Here is a 15,537-nt window from a genome sequence, read left to right as displayed (position 1 = left end):
ATGGACCTTTCTGCCTCGGGCGCTGGGCACCTCCATTATTTGAATGTCAGCAGACAGCAAGAAGCCTCCCAGATCTCCAGATGCATTTGAGATATCAACAAAGTACTCCAGAGTGTTGTTCAGCATGGGGGTGAGTAGAAAATGAAGGCTAATCATGTTTTGGGTGTACTATTCTTTTAACTTTCTTTCATCGCACTACCCTGTAATTTATTATAAGAAAATTAACATATAACTGTTTTAAATCCAAGATTGCTCATTGTCACAGGCAAAACATATACCATTTCTTTTTATTTTTCGCTGATAAGCTGTTAGAAAGGACAGAGCCAAGTAAGCCCTGTACCTTTAACTCTAGAAAGTGTCAAAATGTGCTAATCTGTGAAAAGAGTGGCACATTCCCAGAAGAATTCACGGTGAGTGATTATGGGTACTCAGGAGGATTGTTGAATCAAGCCCTTGTTTTCCTTCATTCCTGTTGGCTTTTTGCTCTAATGTTGAAAGTGTAGGTTAGGCATGGTTAGATGGAAAGACAGAAGTAGACATTTTAAGGGATAGCATCAGGATCATTCTACATTATTGATGTGTTGCACATGAAGGACTGTGAGTTTTGAAATATGCATCATCTGCTGTATTCTTTACCTAAACAGCATTTGAAGGTGTAGGCTGTTAGAAAGCATCTCATATGGGATGTTTTTCACTTGTGTGTAAAGGAGTTACAGTGTTTACAAATATTTTTCTTGACATCCTTTGATGTTCGGAAGCAGCTTGATAATAATACAATGGGATCATTAATCTTAATGCTTCAATACAACCACAATGCTTATATATATAGTCTCTACAGTGCAATAAAGCCAAACAAGACAAACAGTATGATCAAAAGTAAGACTTGGTTTAGAATTTGATAAAGAAAGTGGCTTTCTCCGCTTTCTGTCACAAGAACAATATATTTTTAGAGATTTAATTTAATATATATCAACACAAACTAGTATATAAGGATGAATTATCTTTAGGTTTTCCTTTCTCTCCAGCTACAGTTTTAAGTATTTTTAGGTACTAACCAATGGCTAAGACTGAGTCATACTGGATAGAGAGAGAGTGTCTGTAAACCAATTTTAAAGTTTTATAAAACATACAGAAAGCTCTTTTTATGCTAAATTTATTTTACTCATTAGTACAGTTTGATTAGCAATTGTGGCCTGTGTAATAATTTTTGGGCCAATAATGTTGCATGTACATGCTTATTTCTAATAGCAATCCTTAAAGACAACAATAATTCTAGCTTTCATATTTTGGACTGGTTTGAAAAATCAGACACATGTATGTAGGAGGAGAACCTGCACACAGCAAGAAAGACTTTAGACTGAGATCCAGAACCTTCCTCCTGCAAGTCAAAAGTTCTTAAATCTGTGCCTCCATGCAGGCCACTTGCAGCTTAATTAATTTATTGTTTTCATTGTTTCATTGTTTGTTTGCTTGGTTCTTTCGTTACATAAAAAGGAATAGGTGTGTTAAGAATTCCTTACCTTGCAAGCAAGAGGAGTTATCACGAGATTTGTGAATTCACAAACTCTCGAAAATACACCTTGCCAGAAGCCAACGAATGCATTAGCCTTGATCCATAAATGTTTCCGACAAATGAAATACAGTGATGTGTATGACATCACCACGTCAACCAAAAGTGGCAGGCTGAAGCAAAACAAACATGCCTGTTGTTTTAGCTGGAATGCCCTCTAGTTCTTCTTGAAAAACTAGCAAAAGGACTCAGTTTTTCTCTTTGTGGATGGGATAAATGTTTGCACGTTCCTCCCTACCGCATTTGGTGAGAGTTTGATTTATCAGTTACCTCCACTAACAGTGAAACAAATCAGCAATGTGAAACTTTACTCAACTGCTTCTGCTGCTGTGATTGGCTAAAAGATCGATATGGGAGGCAGGTGCCACTTGGTGATTTACATAATTCAGCTCAAAGAACTGTGCTGAATGTCCATCCCTTTTGCAAACCCTTTCCACAGGAGCCTTTCCAGATGCATACTGTGTAGAATTCAAATTGGATTACACATAAAAATCTGGCTTATGCAAAGTTAAGGAATTCCATGTATTTATAAAACAAAGAACTTGACCAATATACTACATCCTAATGCATTCCAGTATACTACATTAGCATTTGAGGTTACCATTTTTCATAATGTTTTAAAATAGACAGTTTCATACATTATCCATAGAAGATCATACATATTATATGTAGGCATGTTAAAATGAGTCCTCTTAAAGAATGTGAAGGAGTGCATTTCTCATTTCAATTATTCCTAGCGTTGCTTTTTAGTAGAAAGTACTAGTAACAGATGCTTTAAAGTACTGTTTAGGTCCCGGATGCTGATTTTACACTTGAAAGAGAAGAATCTTCTTAGATCCACTGATGTTGAATGTTGCTGATGTAGTTTCAAACAAGTCTTAATAAGAGTGTGTTTGTATTGCCCTTGAATGAATAAGATTCTAATGAGGCACTACGTATATGAAGCAGAAAGTGGTTTGGCATTGATTTGATTGAGCAGATCTGCTGAGGTTTTTGTTTGTAGAAACACGATGCATGTAACCCTCCCCCTCGTTCCTTCCACTTTTATTTTTCAATCTCCTCCTTGGAAGATCTGGTGTTTAAAATTCATATTTAAGGAGAGCATAAATAAAACATATATTTAGTATTTGTATAAGAAATGCAAAGTTTCTTATGCTTATGTAACATTACCACATAATGTAACTCTGCAGGAAATATGTTACCGATATAAGCAAAATTATGTATGCATGGAATAGAAGGATCTACAGTGTCTAGTTTTGTGCATCTACATTCAGTGCTCTGGGAAGGATCTCAAGGATGCTCAGTTTAATTGACTTTATAGCTCTTTTCTTTTGGTATTAATTTTTTTTGTATTAATTGATTTAAGAAGCTACATTTTTGATAATGCATAAGGAAAAAATTACAGACTCCCTTAAAATAATTAAGATGAGAGGAAATTAGCTGGTTTTTATGTTTAAGTGACAAATCGAGGTAGCTGAGATTTTTTTCACTTATGCTTTGAACAATTCGACAATCAATCAGCGCTTTTCATTCATTAGATATCTGTAAGAAAGATCGAAAAAGACAATCATGAAATACAAGAATATCTAATCACAGAATTATGAAAGCAAGTCAATAACATGAGGGATGATAAAGTCTGCTTCAGTCATTGGTTATGCAAACTGAACAAGTCTGTAGAATCACATTGAGATGAAAGATATTTGCTCTAAAGGTAAATTCATTGACAGAGTAGCAGAGGAGTGCAAAAACAACACACAATTCATATGCAGCTAGAATTCCAATTAAACATATGAATAACTGTTAGTCTCACACATGCAGAAGATTGGGATGAAATACTTTACTGTGCCAGCTGGTAATCCAACTTATCTAAATAACTGTTGGGAGGAAGTTGATGGCTGTTTGCTCTTGAGGAGGGATAGAGAGAGAGTCAAGCACTTGGTGCAGTTTGGCCAAACAGAATTTATACCAATTTGGATGGTTTGGTATTCTGAACATACCATGAAAAAGGGAGGATTAAACTAGACTATACCTAACTGGATTTAACAGTGAACATTTAATCATATTGCAAAAAATCAAAATGAATTAAGCTGTATTTGATATTTTATTGTTTGGCCCAAGATGGAAAATCAGGACTAAACAGTTTAAGGAAAGCAACACACTGGTAAAAACCTAACCTGCTACACAACTCAAAGCCATATTTAGGTTGTAGCTCTCAAATGGCCACTTTGAATGTAGATATCACACTTTTCTGGTTGAGATGGGCAGGTTCTCCTAGAACCTTGGAGCCACAGTGTAAAATAAAATCTCTTACCTGTGAAACTAGCAATTTAATCCTCAATGACATAAAGAGCAGCTCTAAGTTTTCTGTCTGAGCTGCTGCACAGAAGAATTCTTAGCCCAACATCCCCCAAGAAAAGACCCTGCTTGCAATCATGCTGAGTGACAAAGCTTCCACTTTCATAGCATCACTGATCAGCCCATGATGGACCAGTCAAGAGCAGGAACCTACCCAGGCTACTTTTATGAAAGCATTAGGAATGCTCTTCTTTGTTCATCAGACCTGAATACTGACTGCCGTATTGGATGTATCCCGTGTACGAGAACTGTCCCCATAAGATGTTGTGTGTTTAAAAAAACAAAACGTTTGTTTTGGTAAGGACAGCATTAATATTACACACACACACACCCACACACAAATATATACACATATATAAGAGGCCCCTGAGACAATCCAGCACTAACTGCATGGTGTAAGGCTTTCAAGGAAAGCTTACAAGTGGCTGGAATAGTATACAGCAGATCCCGGGAAATACACCAGACATCTCGGTCCAGAAGATTACAGTTCTAGGAATAGCAAAGATGCTGTGCAGAACCCTCAAGCTTGGAGGAAAAAATGGGGGAAGACTGCCCGCGATGGATGAGATAAGAGTTTCTTTACATTGGTTCTGCACCTTAGTTTGCTTTCTTTTTTTTATCTCTGCTTTCCCTTCGTTACCTGTATATTAAAAGAAATATATATTTTGTCTTTTAAAAACATCACTCACCTAAATGACTGCAAAGGATGGGATTTATGTCTAATATATCTTTTTTATGATATATCTGTACGTTTTTCTATATGCTGAAACTATTTTATTAAGAAAAAAATAAGAAACAAAAACAGGTTCTGGGTTGGATTCTTTTTGCATGGAGTTTGCACAGGACAAGTAATTTTTGAACAGGAGGTGCTGTGAAAATGTCTTTGTTTTTTTTTGGAGAAAAGACCTATGAGCCTATTGGCCTATTTAAAATACAATTAAACTAAGTAATTAAATAGACTGAGATTTACTACTTTATTGTCATATACACTTCAGTGCACACAACCAGGGTTTGTAACACATAGACAGCATCAGTTCTCCCATGAATATATGTGCTATTAATTAAACTTCACAATAACATAATAAAGTAGATTTGGTCAGCTGCCATCAACCTGAGTCACTGTGTTCATGGCCGTTTCTCAATTCACGAGAACGCGAGTACGTACTCGCGTTCTCGTCAAGTCCGTTCTTGGCGAGAACGCAGGAAGATCGGACTTGACGAGAACGCGAGCACGCAAGCACGTATGTGTATTGGAGCAGAAGCGTACTCGTGACATCATCACAGGCAACGTTGTTTAGCATTTCTTTAACAGTCAAAACTATTTATTCCCTACACAAAACATTTTGAAAACAATATTTTTAATTTCTAAAGCTTAAAAAACATTAAAAAAAATTACCAAACCGCAAAAAATCGCCATCAGAACGAGCGGTAGTTCACACATAACTAGACCGAGAGAAGTGCACTACAGACGGGGTAAATTTAGCTCTGGCTGCGGTTAGCCTCGGAGGTCTGCTGGTCCCTCTGGTCCGCTCAACGTCTGACTTTTTTTTTTTATTTCGCACTAACTCTGTAAATAGACCACACAGGGAGGCTTAAATGTATAATGTTATCGCCTCAAACGATTTCAAAACGTACTTTTGAAGAACAACAGCAGCAGAAAAGGGAATGTTTAACTTAACACTGTGAGCGCTGTCTGGAATCAAGCTGCGGCCGCGGGGCATTCTGGGGAAGCGGTCAGTCTGAAGAACGCACAAGTCTGCTCTGATGCATGCTCGATAAAGAGGGCGGGGTGAAAACAACATCCGGGGATTTGATGCGTTCTCGATCTGGCGTTCTTGAGAATTGGAACGGTACTCGGGCTGAGGCTGATGACGTGTCACGAGTACACGAGCACATGAGAACGCTCAAGAACGCATATTGAGAAACGCCCCATGTCACATGTGACTCTATTAACTCCAAAATCCTTTTACACAAACCACAAGGAAATAATTATATTATTAAACAATTTAAATGTTATTGAACAGTTCTCCACATCCATTACACAAAGAACACAAGATCAAAATAACACTAGAATACCATGGTTACTTTAAACTGCACAAATAGATATTCAATTGCGCGGCAGCACCATGCTCTAACTTTGAGCTACAGGCAAGGTGCCCTGGTTATAGGTGTCCAAATGTTGAGGTTTGCTCTGGGGTCATGGGGATAAAGTTTCTCAATGTATTTTTGTAACATATTTCCTCCTCGTTTTAATCATTAGACTATGTAGATTTACTAGTCTGCTGCCATGAGCAGGATATCTCTACGGCGACAACTAGCTTGCTTGATGTAGCCATGACAACGTCATTTCCATGAAACTGTGTTGATTAGGCCTCAAAATAATAAATACGAATAAACGTAATAGTAAAATAAAAAAGTAAAAATCATTTCCCAAAATATTTTAAAGAATTTTATAAAGTAGTATTATTAATAAATTTATTATTTTTTTATCTCACCACTTCCCATGGCCATGACTTTGCATCTTCTCCCCATGCTTGCGTGGGTTATCTCCAGGTACTCCAGCGTTTTACCAAAGTTTAAAACCATGACTGTTAGGTTAATTAGCTTCTGTAAATTGTCCGTAGATGTGAGTGTGTGTGTGAATGGTTGGGTGTGTCTCTGTTTGCCGTGTGACAAACTGGTGACCTGTACAGGATGTACCTCACCTCTCACCCATGGACTGTCAGGGATAGGAGCCCTGCCAGGGATGGATGGATGGATGGATGGATGGATGGATGGATGGATGGATGGATGGATGGATAGATGGATGGATACACAAAGGGGAAGATTATGTAATATACTTATGCATATTGAGTCTGCTATTATATAATGTTTTGTATCTAAATCCTAGAGTGCAATGAAATATATTCCTACTGGTGCCAGTTGATGGTAATCTCGGTGTGTCACCATGATGTAGTGCTGAAGAATAGAAAATGACCAAAAAGATACACTAACAATGAAACAGGTGCAACACAGATCCAAAGATCACAGATCTAATTACATTTTTCATTTCAATTGTGAATAGAACAATTAATGTTTTCCAAACAGACATAATTGCCCGAAAGCCACAGAGCAAGGCAGGGGATCAGCCTTGAATTTTAACAGTTTGGGACGCCAAGCCAGAAGAGAGTAAAAGGACAACTGACCCCTACATAACTAATTTGTTTCGTATTGATTTTTTGAAAGTTGCTAGGGCAACGTATTTGTTTGGTAATCAAACACAAAAAAATCAAAAATAACAACAAAAAGCATGTATCTGTCTTTCAAATGTTATTAGAAATAAAAACATTGCAGTTTAAAAAATCAATTTATGGCTTTCTTTTTCAGATGTGTTAAGTGTCTACTGGCCTTGTAGTCCAGGAGGTGTTCTAACACATGACTGATTTCTGCTTCATTATGTCTGCTAATGAGACAGGCTGTTCTCAGTTCAAATGCAACCTCACTCATTTTTGTCTATCTTCAATTCGCTTAAGCTCACCTTCAGGGCAACGCCAACCTGTGTGCTTTGCTTCCCTTCGTTTAATGTGTGTTTTTTTCCTTTGTTTTGTGCTTCTCTCCTATTTCTAAAAGCAGTGTTCAGCCCAAATAAAGTAGTGTTATGCAGTGTTTGTTCACCTGTATATTCTTTAAATTGCAGATAAAGGTAATAGAATAATTGCCTTACAATAATAATGTGACTATAATCATATTTTATATTTACAATGTCAATTTACAAACCAAGAGGTACCTAAAGGGCTGTGCAGTTGAATAACATTTCCAATAAAAATATAACAGCAGAAGGTACATAAAAACGAACAAACTAACAAATAACAACACGGTTGACATTCTAGTGTATATATATATATATATATATATATATATATATATATATATATATATATATATATATATATATATATATATATATATATATATATATATATATATATATATATATATATATACTGTTTTCTCACCCCTCGTGGGGTGGTATGTGTCATCCTCAAGCTCGGGTCCTCTACCAGAGGCCTGGGAGTTTGAGGGTTCTGCGCAGTATCTTAGCTGTTCCTAGGACTGCGCTCTTCTGGACAGAGACCTCTGATGTTTTACCTGGAATCTGCTGTAGCCACTCTCCCAGTTTGGGGGTCACAGCCCCCAGTGCTCCAATTACCACTGGCACCACTGCTGCTCTTACTTTCCACATCTTTTCTAGCTCCTCTTTCAGTCCTTGGTATTTCTCAAGCTTCTCGTGTTCTTTCTTCTTGATGTTGCTGTCGCTTGGGATTGCCACATCTATCACTACTGCCTTCTTGTGCTGTTTGTCGATCAACACGATGTCTGGTTGGTTAGCCATCACCTGTTTGTCAGTCTGGATCTTGAAGTCCCATAGGATCTTAGCTCGGTCATTCTCAACTACCTTAGGAGGTGTCTTCCATTTTGACCTTGGGACTTCCAGCCCATACTCATGGCAGATGTTCCTGTACACTATGACAGCTACCTGGTTGTGGCGTTCCATGTATGCACTTCCTGCCTGCATTTTACACCCTGCTGTTATGTGCTGTATTGTTTCAGAGGCATCTTATATATATATATATATATATATATATATATATATATATATATATATATATATATATATATATATATATATATATATATATATATATATATATATATATATATATATACCAGGAATATATACAATATATTATATATATACCAGGAAATGGTAGTTTGTCCTGATCTTGGCAGACATATGCACCTGTCACTGTGAAGGAGTGATAATATCCCAGCATTTTGAATGGGAATTATTTTGAGGAGGTTAACTATATATAGTCCGTTTAGATGACTGAATAGAGAATAACGCCTGTAGGTGGCAACCATACCTCATCAACAACTAAATCACACGCACACGCGCACTGCAGGTACACACAAGTGCATATCCACGCGCATTAGATCCGCGCTTTATACATTAACGCTATTGATCCCTGATAATTAATGACCACTGGGTGATTTAAATGGGCAGCTGGACGCGCAGGCAAAGTGGTCAAAGTTAAAGTGGTCCCTGGGCAATATGGGAACCAGCACGCGCGTCAACCCATGCGCAACAAACACAAGCTTGTGAGTCACAAGCGCGCACGGTAGATCTGAGCCTGGAGACGATTTGAGCGCGCTCTCTATTCAAGTCATGGACGGCAGCGGGCTGGGGGACCATTAGGAGCCGCTGGCAAATAGACGCTTTATTGCAACACACGGACGCTGAAGCCAGAACCACGCAAACTGGACCCGCAATCCCTTACAAGCGGAATTATCTCCATTGTAATCAATAAACCGAATCGCTTTGGCGAGTGGATAAAACATCTCGCCCCGTTGAATCTTCTTGATAGAAAACGCTGTATGCCATATGCTCTGCGAATTTCAGTGCAGCCTATGGCAAACAATTTGTCCCGATGCGGAGCCTCTTATAGATACAGGAGGACGGATATCCTTCATTTTATCCAATAGGCATTTTGAGTTTTTTATTTGTTGTTTTCTTTTGGATGCTTGTTTTATCTCTTGCTGCGCTGACCTTATTCACAGTGCTATTAATTGGTAAACGTTGACTGTCATGCGGTAATGAACATTTCATTTGGGGAAAACCCTTTATTTTTGATTACTTTGTGCTCTTTGTGTCTTGTTTTTTGGATCGATTTATTCTGTGGATTCGCCGAGGAGACTGTTTTTTTAGGGTGAGAAGCGGCCTGTATACGGACTTCATTCACCGTTAAAAAAAAAAAAAAAAAAAAAAAACTGCAGGATTTTCCTCCTCCTCAGTCCAGATGAATGCCTTCAAGTTGGGCAGGCTCCTGCTGCTCTTCTGAGGGTTTAGCATGGTGATCACCCCGCAGATGAACTCAACTCTCTCTGAGTTTTTGGCGTTTTTCGCAGGCGAGAAATCTTGACTTGTGATCGAGAGAGACGCGGACTGCAGCAGCCTCCAGCCCCCCTTTTCACATGGAGATTTGTGTCTCGGTTGTACTGCAAATCTTTAAAACGTGGACGGGGGCCCTGATGATTTTTCCTGCGCTGTTGACGTCCTCGAGTTCTTTTATTCGAAAAGATGCGTAAGTATTTCAGTTAAATCTGTTCCTTTTAGCCCCTTTTTTTGGTTGCTCGGAACTATCTCCTATCGCCACTTACTCATAATTTACGCTCAGCTTATCCATTTAGATGCAAACGTAAACACTTTCACGGTTTTATCTCATCTGCGTGGAAAGGTTCAACAATCTGTCGCATTCTCTGTCAGCAATATGCTTTAGTTTTTCTTTGAGTGGCTTTGGCAGATTTAGATATATGCAGATAAGGATAAGGTTGGTTGAAAGGTAACTGGTGCAACAAATTCTCTCCCTGAGCGCTTGATACAATCCGTGAGTCTGTATTAGTCCCTGTTGCCAGTAGGACATTACTGATAGAAAAAGGCCTACGTCATATGGTAATTCAAATTCAGTTCAGGTATTCTCAGCATACACGTTTGCAGCAAAAAGGGCTCCGGATTGGCCAGGTGAACTGGCTCGTCCATGTGAAGGGCGCTTTGAGTTTGAAGAGCAGAGTCATGTTTTAAACCAAAAAGCTAAATCTTCCCCTCCAAAACCCTTTATTTTATTCAACTCTACTTTATTTCATTTCATTTTGTCCTTGTTAGTTTTGACCTTAGTATAGCAAAAACAAAAACCTTAGTTAATGCGCCTCGAGCAGCAGGAGCCTCTTGCCGCCCTGCCACCCCTTGCATCCCTTCTACCACAGCTGGAGAAGGTTACCAACAAAAACAGGTTACTACCAACAAAAACAGGTTCTTTTGAATCTAAAATGTTGCTTTGGTGAAACTGCTTTAAAAAGACGTGGTCCATGCAGGAGCTGTCCATCAGTGTGTGGTGCTGAAAAAGCTCTGCTTGGAGTGGTTTGAAGAGAGTCCTGCATTTACAGTACTGACATTGCAACTGAAATTGCTGCTGCAGCCAAAAGCTTTCCACTTAAACCGTAACTGACTCATCGTCAAGTATGCCAAACCATATTCACATCTGGCAATTTTATGGCAAGCCTGTAAAATGAAGGACATGCTCTGAGTGAGGAGAGTTGGTTACCACAATGTTTTCATGCTTGTATGAACACAGCTGGCACAATCTACAGCATATTCTTTAAGAGCATCTTTAGCTACCTTAGCTTTTGAAGAACAGTTATTCACTTAAGGTTACTTGTTATAACAACATTTAGAATTTCAGAAAACCTAGAATATATATAATTTAAGGGTTGATAATGATTTATATATATAGTTATTACATCTGTATCAAATATGTTTGTACCATATTCCTTATAAATAGGTGATGTATTTGCTCAGTGATGTTCTCTTTCTAAAAATTGTTTAAAGATCTGTCTATATATCTCATAAATGGAATGTAAACACTATTGAACAAACACCTGTTAGACTCTGTGTAGGAAAATTGGCCACCTGATGAGCCACACTGTGCTTCTAAATGTTCTTAGAAGAAAAATGAAGTTCAATGAAGGGATATGCATCCGCAGACAGAAGTGTTGTGTTCTGCTTGGTTAACAATGTGGAGCCATTAAGTTAAAAAAACATTAGATTCAAGCTTTTGCAGCAAGGCCCAGATTCTTGTCATGGCATCAGGTTTGCAGGTTTATTACCGTTTAATTGTTTAGTCATCAGGAGACAAACAGCTTAACACAAGGAATGTGATCACCATGACAAACGCTGTGGAAGTTTGGCATTTACCTGCCTGCCAAGGGACTGAATGGAGAAAACCTGTCGGAGCCGCTCACTACAGCAGCCCCGACAGAAGCCCTCACTGTGGGAAATGAGCCCTTGGGCGAATTAATTTCTCTTCATGTGTGATACACATGTAGTCAACCACTGGTAGAGAGCAGGGTGAATGGTGACTCATTTATAAAGGCTTTTTCCTCACACTAAAACATGGGTTTTGTTCTCCAATTATCTACTGCAAAAAGGGTAATTTATGATTTCTGCAGTAATATTCCTCCATAAATTCCTTGTAATATGCTCTACCTTACTCCTCTGACACATATTGTGAGCTGAGAGATTTTCTCATATCAGTTTTCTTCTAGTTTATTTTTTTATATAATGTAAATCTCCAGTTATTTACTATGACATTTTAATGCAGTCATCATCCAATACAATTCAGCCAAAGACATATATTATAAAGGTTCCAGCTAAGTGTACTTGAACAATCAGCCCTTTTTTGACATTCATGCTTCTTTTTTAAATAGAGCCGCAGGAATCTAAATAATGAGCAACTGGGTTTGCCCAGGGTTTTCACACCACGCTAAGACTGCTGGGATGTTAATCGTCAAGTAATATGTAGTGCTGGTTGCTCTCATGTACAATTTTCTTTGCTCAGATTTTGAATGGTGAGTCACACAAATAAGTATTCTTGGCTCCCCAAAGCTTTGTGTTCTAGGGTCAATGAGATAAAGCTAAAGAGAATTTGTTTGTGCCACAGCCAAGTCTGAGTCTAATTTCGGGTTGACATCTTGGAAAAAGAAGTAAGCTGGCTGGACTTGGCTTAATGCTTGGCTTTGGTGGTTTAGATACGCATTAAAGAAAGAACCCGCGCTAAAGATAGTATACAAAGGGACAAGAGTTTAAAAAAAAGGTTGATGAGTTATTAAGAAAATTCCTAATACATTCTCCAGATGCCTGGTTGAAAGTATGTCGTGCATGTTGTTTTTCCCGGAGTCAAATTCAACCATGCTTTGTCAGATTGCCCCATGTTTGAAAAAATAACAGGTACAGAGGTGTGTTTCTGTGTTTATGCCTGTTAGGAGTAAAGACCTGTTTAAGTTGTTACTTCTCTGTAGATCAGTGTCAGCTGGGATTGGCTCTAGCCCATTGTTACCAATTAGGGATCAACCACGTGTGCTGAATAGAATTATCTTTTCTTGTTGCAATAATGAGTCCTTCTGATTTAGACACAGTAGTGTTTGAATTTGAAAAGGAAAGCCGAACCATTATTGTACATTGATTTATAAAAAATAACCAATAATAACAATAATAATAATCAACCAAACCCTTGAATGCCTTTTGACAATGTCTGACATAGTTGATTATTTGTATGAATATGTATCTCGGATTTTCACACATATGCTTTCAGAATCCTTAAATTTTTGCATTAAACTGCCCCACTTGTTAAGTTACATCCTAGAAAAGTGATGAAAGATGTTCCCAACCGAAACAGTGATTGATACCACCACTCATTCCCCACCTTCAATGTAGCTACAATGTATTTAAAGGAATAGTACACCCAAAACATGATTAGCCTTCATTTTCTACTCACCCCCATGCTGAACGACACTCTGGAGTACTTTTTTGATATCTCAAATGCATCTGGAGATACACTACTGTATCTGTACTGTTTATGCTCTAAAAACATTCTAAATGACTTCGTTTCGAGTAAATTCTGGATGCTACCCACTCAGGACACTTGGAATACATTGGACGAGCAGTATGGAGGAATATTGAAACGTTTTTTGTGGACTTTTATGGACCTTTCTGCCTCGGGCGCTGGGCACCTCCATTATTTGAATGTCAGCAGACAGCAAGAAGCCTCCCAGATCTCCAGATGCATTTGAGATATCAACAAAGTACTCCAGAGTGTTGTTCAGCATGGGGGTGAGTAGAAAATGAAGGCTAATCATGTTTTGGGTGTACTATTCCTTCAAGGTGGGGCAGCTTGCAGAACCTTAAGTCCTTCACTTTCACTGCACTTCCCAAGAAGACAATGACGGCCATATTTATAGTTGTACTGTATAGAAATTAAATGAGCAGAGAGCTTCAATCATTTCAGAAATACACTATTTAAAACAACTATAGTTGGCAAGCAAAGACAATCCCTGTGATTATCTAAATGCAAGACCTAATTTGTGTTGGTCTACTTTATTAGGAAAGAAAAGATCTATCAATCTGTCCATCCATCCGTCCGTCCATCTGCCCATCTTTACAGTAAAGGTATAGCATTCTGCAAACTACAAACTTGAAAACTAATATTAATAAGTTCAGTTTAAGTAAGTTTCCTAAAAAGTTTTAAAACATTAAATTAGTGTGATTATTTTTCAAAGCAAAAATTGGATCACATTGTAATTTTATTATACATGTTTGTACATGTTTGTAATATAATCCTGTAAAACTAAGATAATTCTGTTAAACCATAAGATTTTCCACTGTCCTATGCCTAATTCCCTATAATAATAATCATGGCACTGGCATCACTTTTATTTATCAAATGATTCACCTTCAAGCAGTAATAATTGACCTTGATTATATATTTGTGTGAACTCCAACACCTTCCTTTTTTGCTGAACTGTGTTAAATGGATTTATGGTTGATTTTTTTTAAAGCTTATAGTTTCTTGTCAACAAGAAAAAATATATTTATCTGATACATTTCCACTGTGCTCTGCATTACACTTTCATGGTTTGTGACTGATGGTGGCAGTCCTTGAGGAATATTCTTTATGATATGCAGTATATGTTTTGTTGTTTCATCAATTTACAGTGGTGCCTCATCATAATATAGCACGATCTGAGGATAGAATATGGTAGTGTGGGTAATTTGTATCATATTTTCTGTCTGAATAAACTTGAAAGGCAGGTAAGACAAAGTTTACATATTTAAATATATAGACAAAATTAAATACATTGACATATGTCTTCATAGTATCCGTCCTTGTGACATAAAAAAGAGGAAAAATTCTTTAGATTAGACTGCCTTCCAGCCAGCTCCATTTTGATAGATTGCTTCTGCTATCTTTCCAGTAATACCTCTAGAAAACATGTGTTGGTGTCGAGTCAAGGGACAGGGTGATCTCAGTTGGACTGCTCGGGTGTGAAAGAGTCCAAGGCATGCCAGGCTGGAGAGAGAGTTAGCGTTCACTGTGGCAGCTTAAGTTATGCCTTTGTACACCAGAAAGGGGATTATTCAGTGAATCCCGCTCTGTGTCATTCACAATTTTCTTTTCCAAATCTATGAATATGACTGTTGTGTATGAAGAAATAAGATTCACTCTCTGTATAATGTGCTATTTCATTACAACTAAATGTGACTTGTGTGGAGCCGCTGCAGTGATGCCTGCAAAAATATAACTCATAATTGTTTTGACTGCGACTGTTGGTGCCTTACTTTACCATCTGTGTTGTGTACCATGTGTCTGCAGTGGCCTGTAGCAGAAGCCAGCAATCAACTCGAGCAAGACGCCCTGATAGAAAGAGTATTTTCAGTCGACAGGCACCATGTTTCTGCCTCTTCAGCAACCAGCCACTTTCTGCAAATGCCATAATGACCTTTTATAGATTTCTCTACAGATTTCCAACAACCTACACACATATACGGTTTGCAATAATGCACAAGTCAACATTATTTTCTGTGATTATATACTAGATATGGCAGTGTTGTGATGTGTGGCACAGCTGAGTCCTGCCCTCCTGCTCTGAATAATGCATAATCACAGTAAACAATACCCTCTGGGCAATTATGTATTTTTTATCTTTTGCTTCAACTGTCTTATGGATTCAGGTCTATGATT

General features: G+C 38.0%; 1 protein-coding gene across 1 annotated transcript in view; it reads left to right on the top strand.

The window, feature by feature from the left end:
- Positions 1 to 9,043: 9,043 nt before the first annotated feature.
- Positions 9,044 to 15,537, top strand: part of lrrc4cb (leucine rich repeat containing 4C, genome duplicate b) — a 61,191-nt gene continuing 54,697 nt past the window's right edge. The window contains exon 1 of the mRNA XM_038270637.1: positions 9,044 to 10,047. The gene's annotated coding sequence lies outside the window, so the exon portion shown is untranslated. The remainder of the gene's footprint in view (positions 10,048 to 15,537) is intronic.

This window comes from Cyprinodon tularosa, unplaced genomic scaffold (genome assembly GCF_016077235.1).
Source record: "Cyprinodon tularosa strain WSP-4 unplaced genomic scaffold, ASM1607723v1 ctg77, whole genome shotgun sequence".
NCBI lineage: Eukaryota > Metazoa > Chordata > Actinopteri > Cyprinodontiformes > Cyprinodontidae > Cyprinodon > Cyprinodon tularosa.
This window is presented reverse-complemented; position numbering and strand designations above follow the sequence as displayed.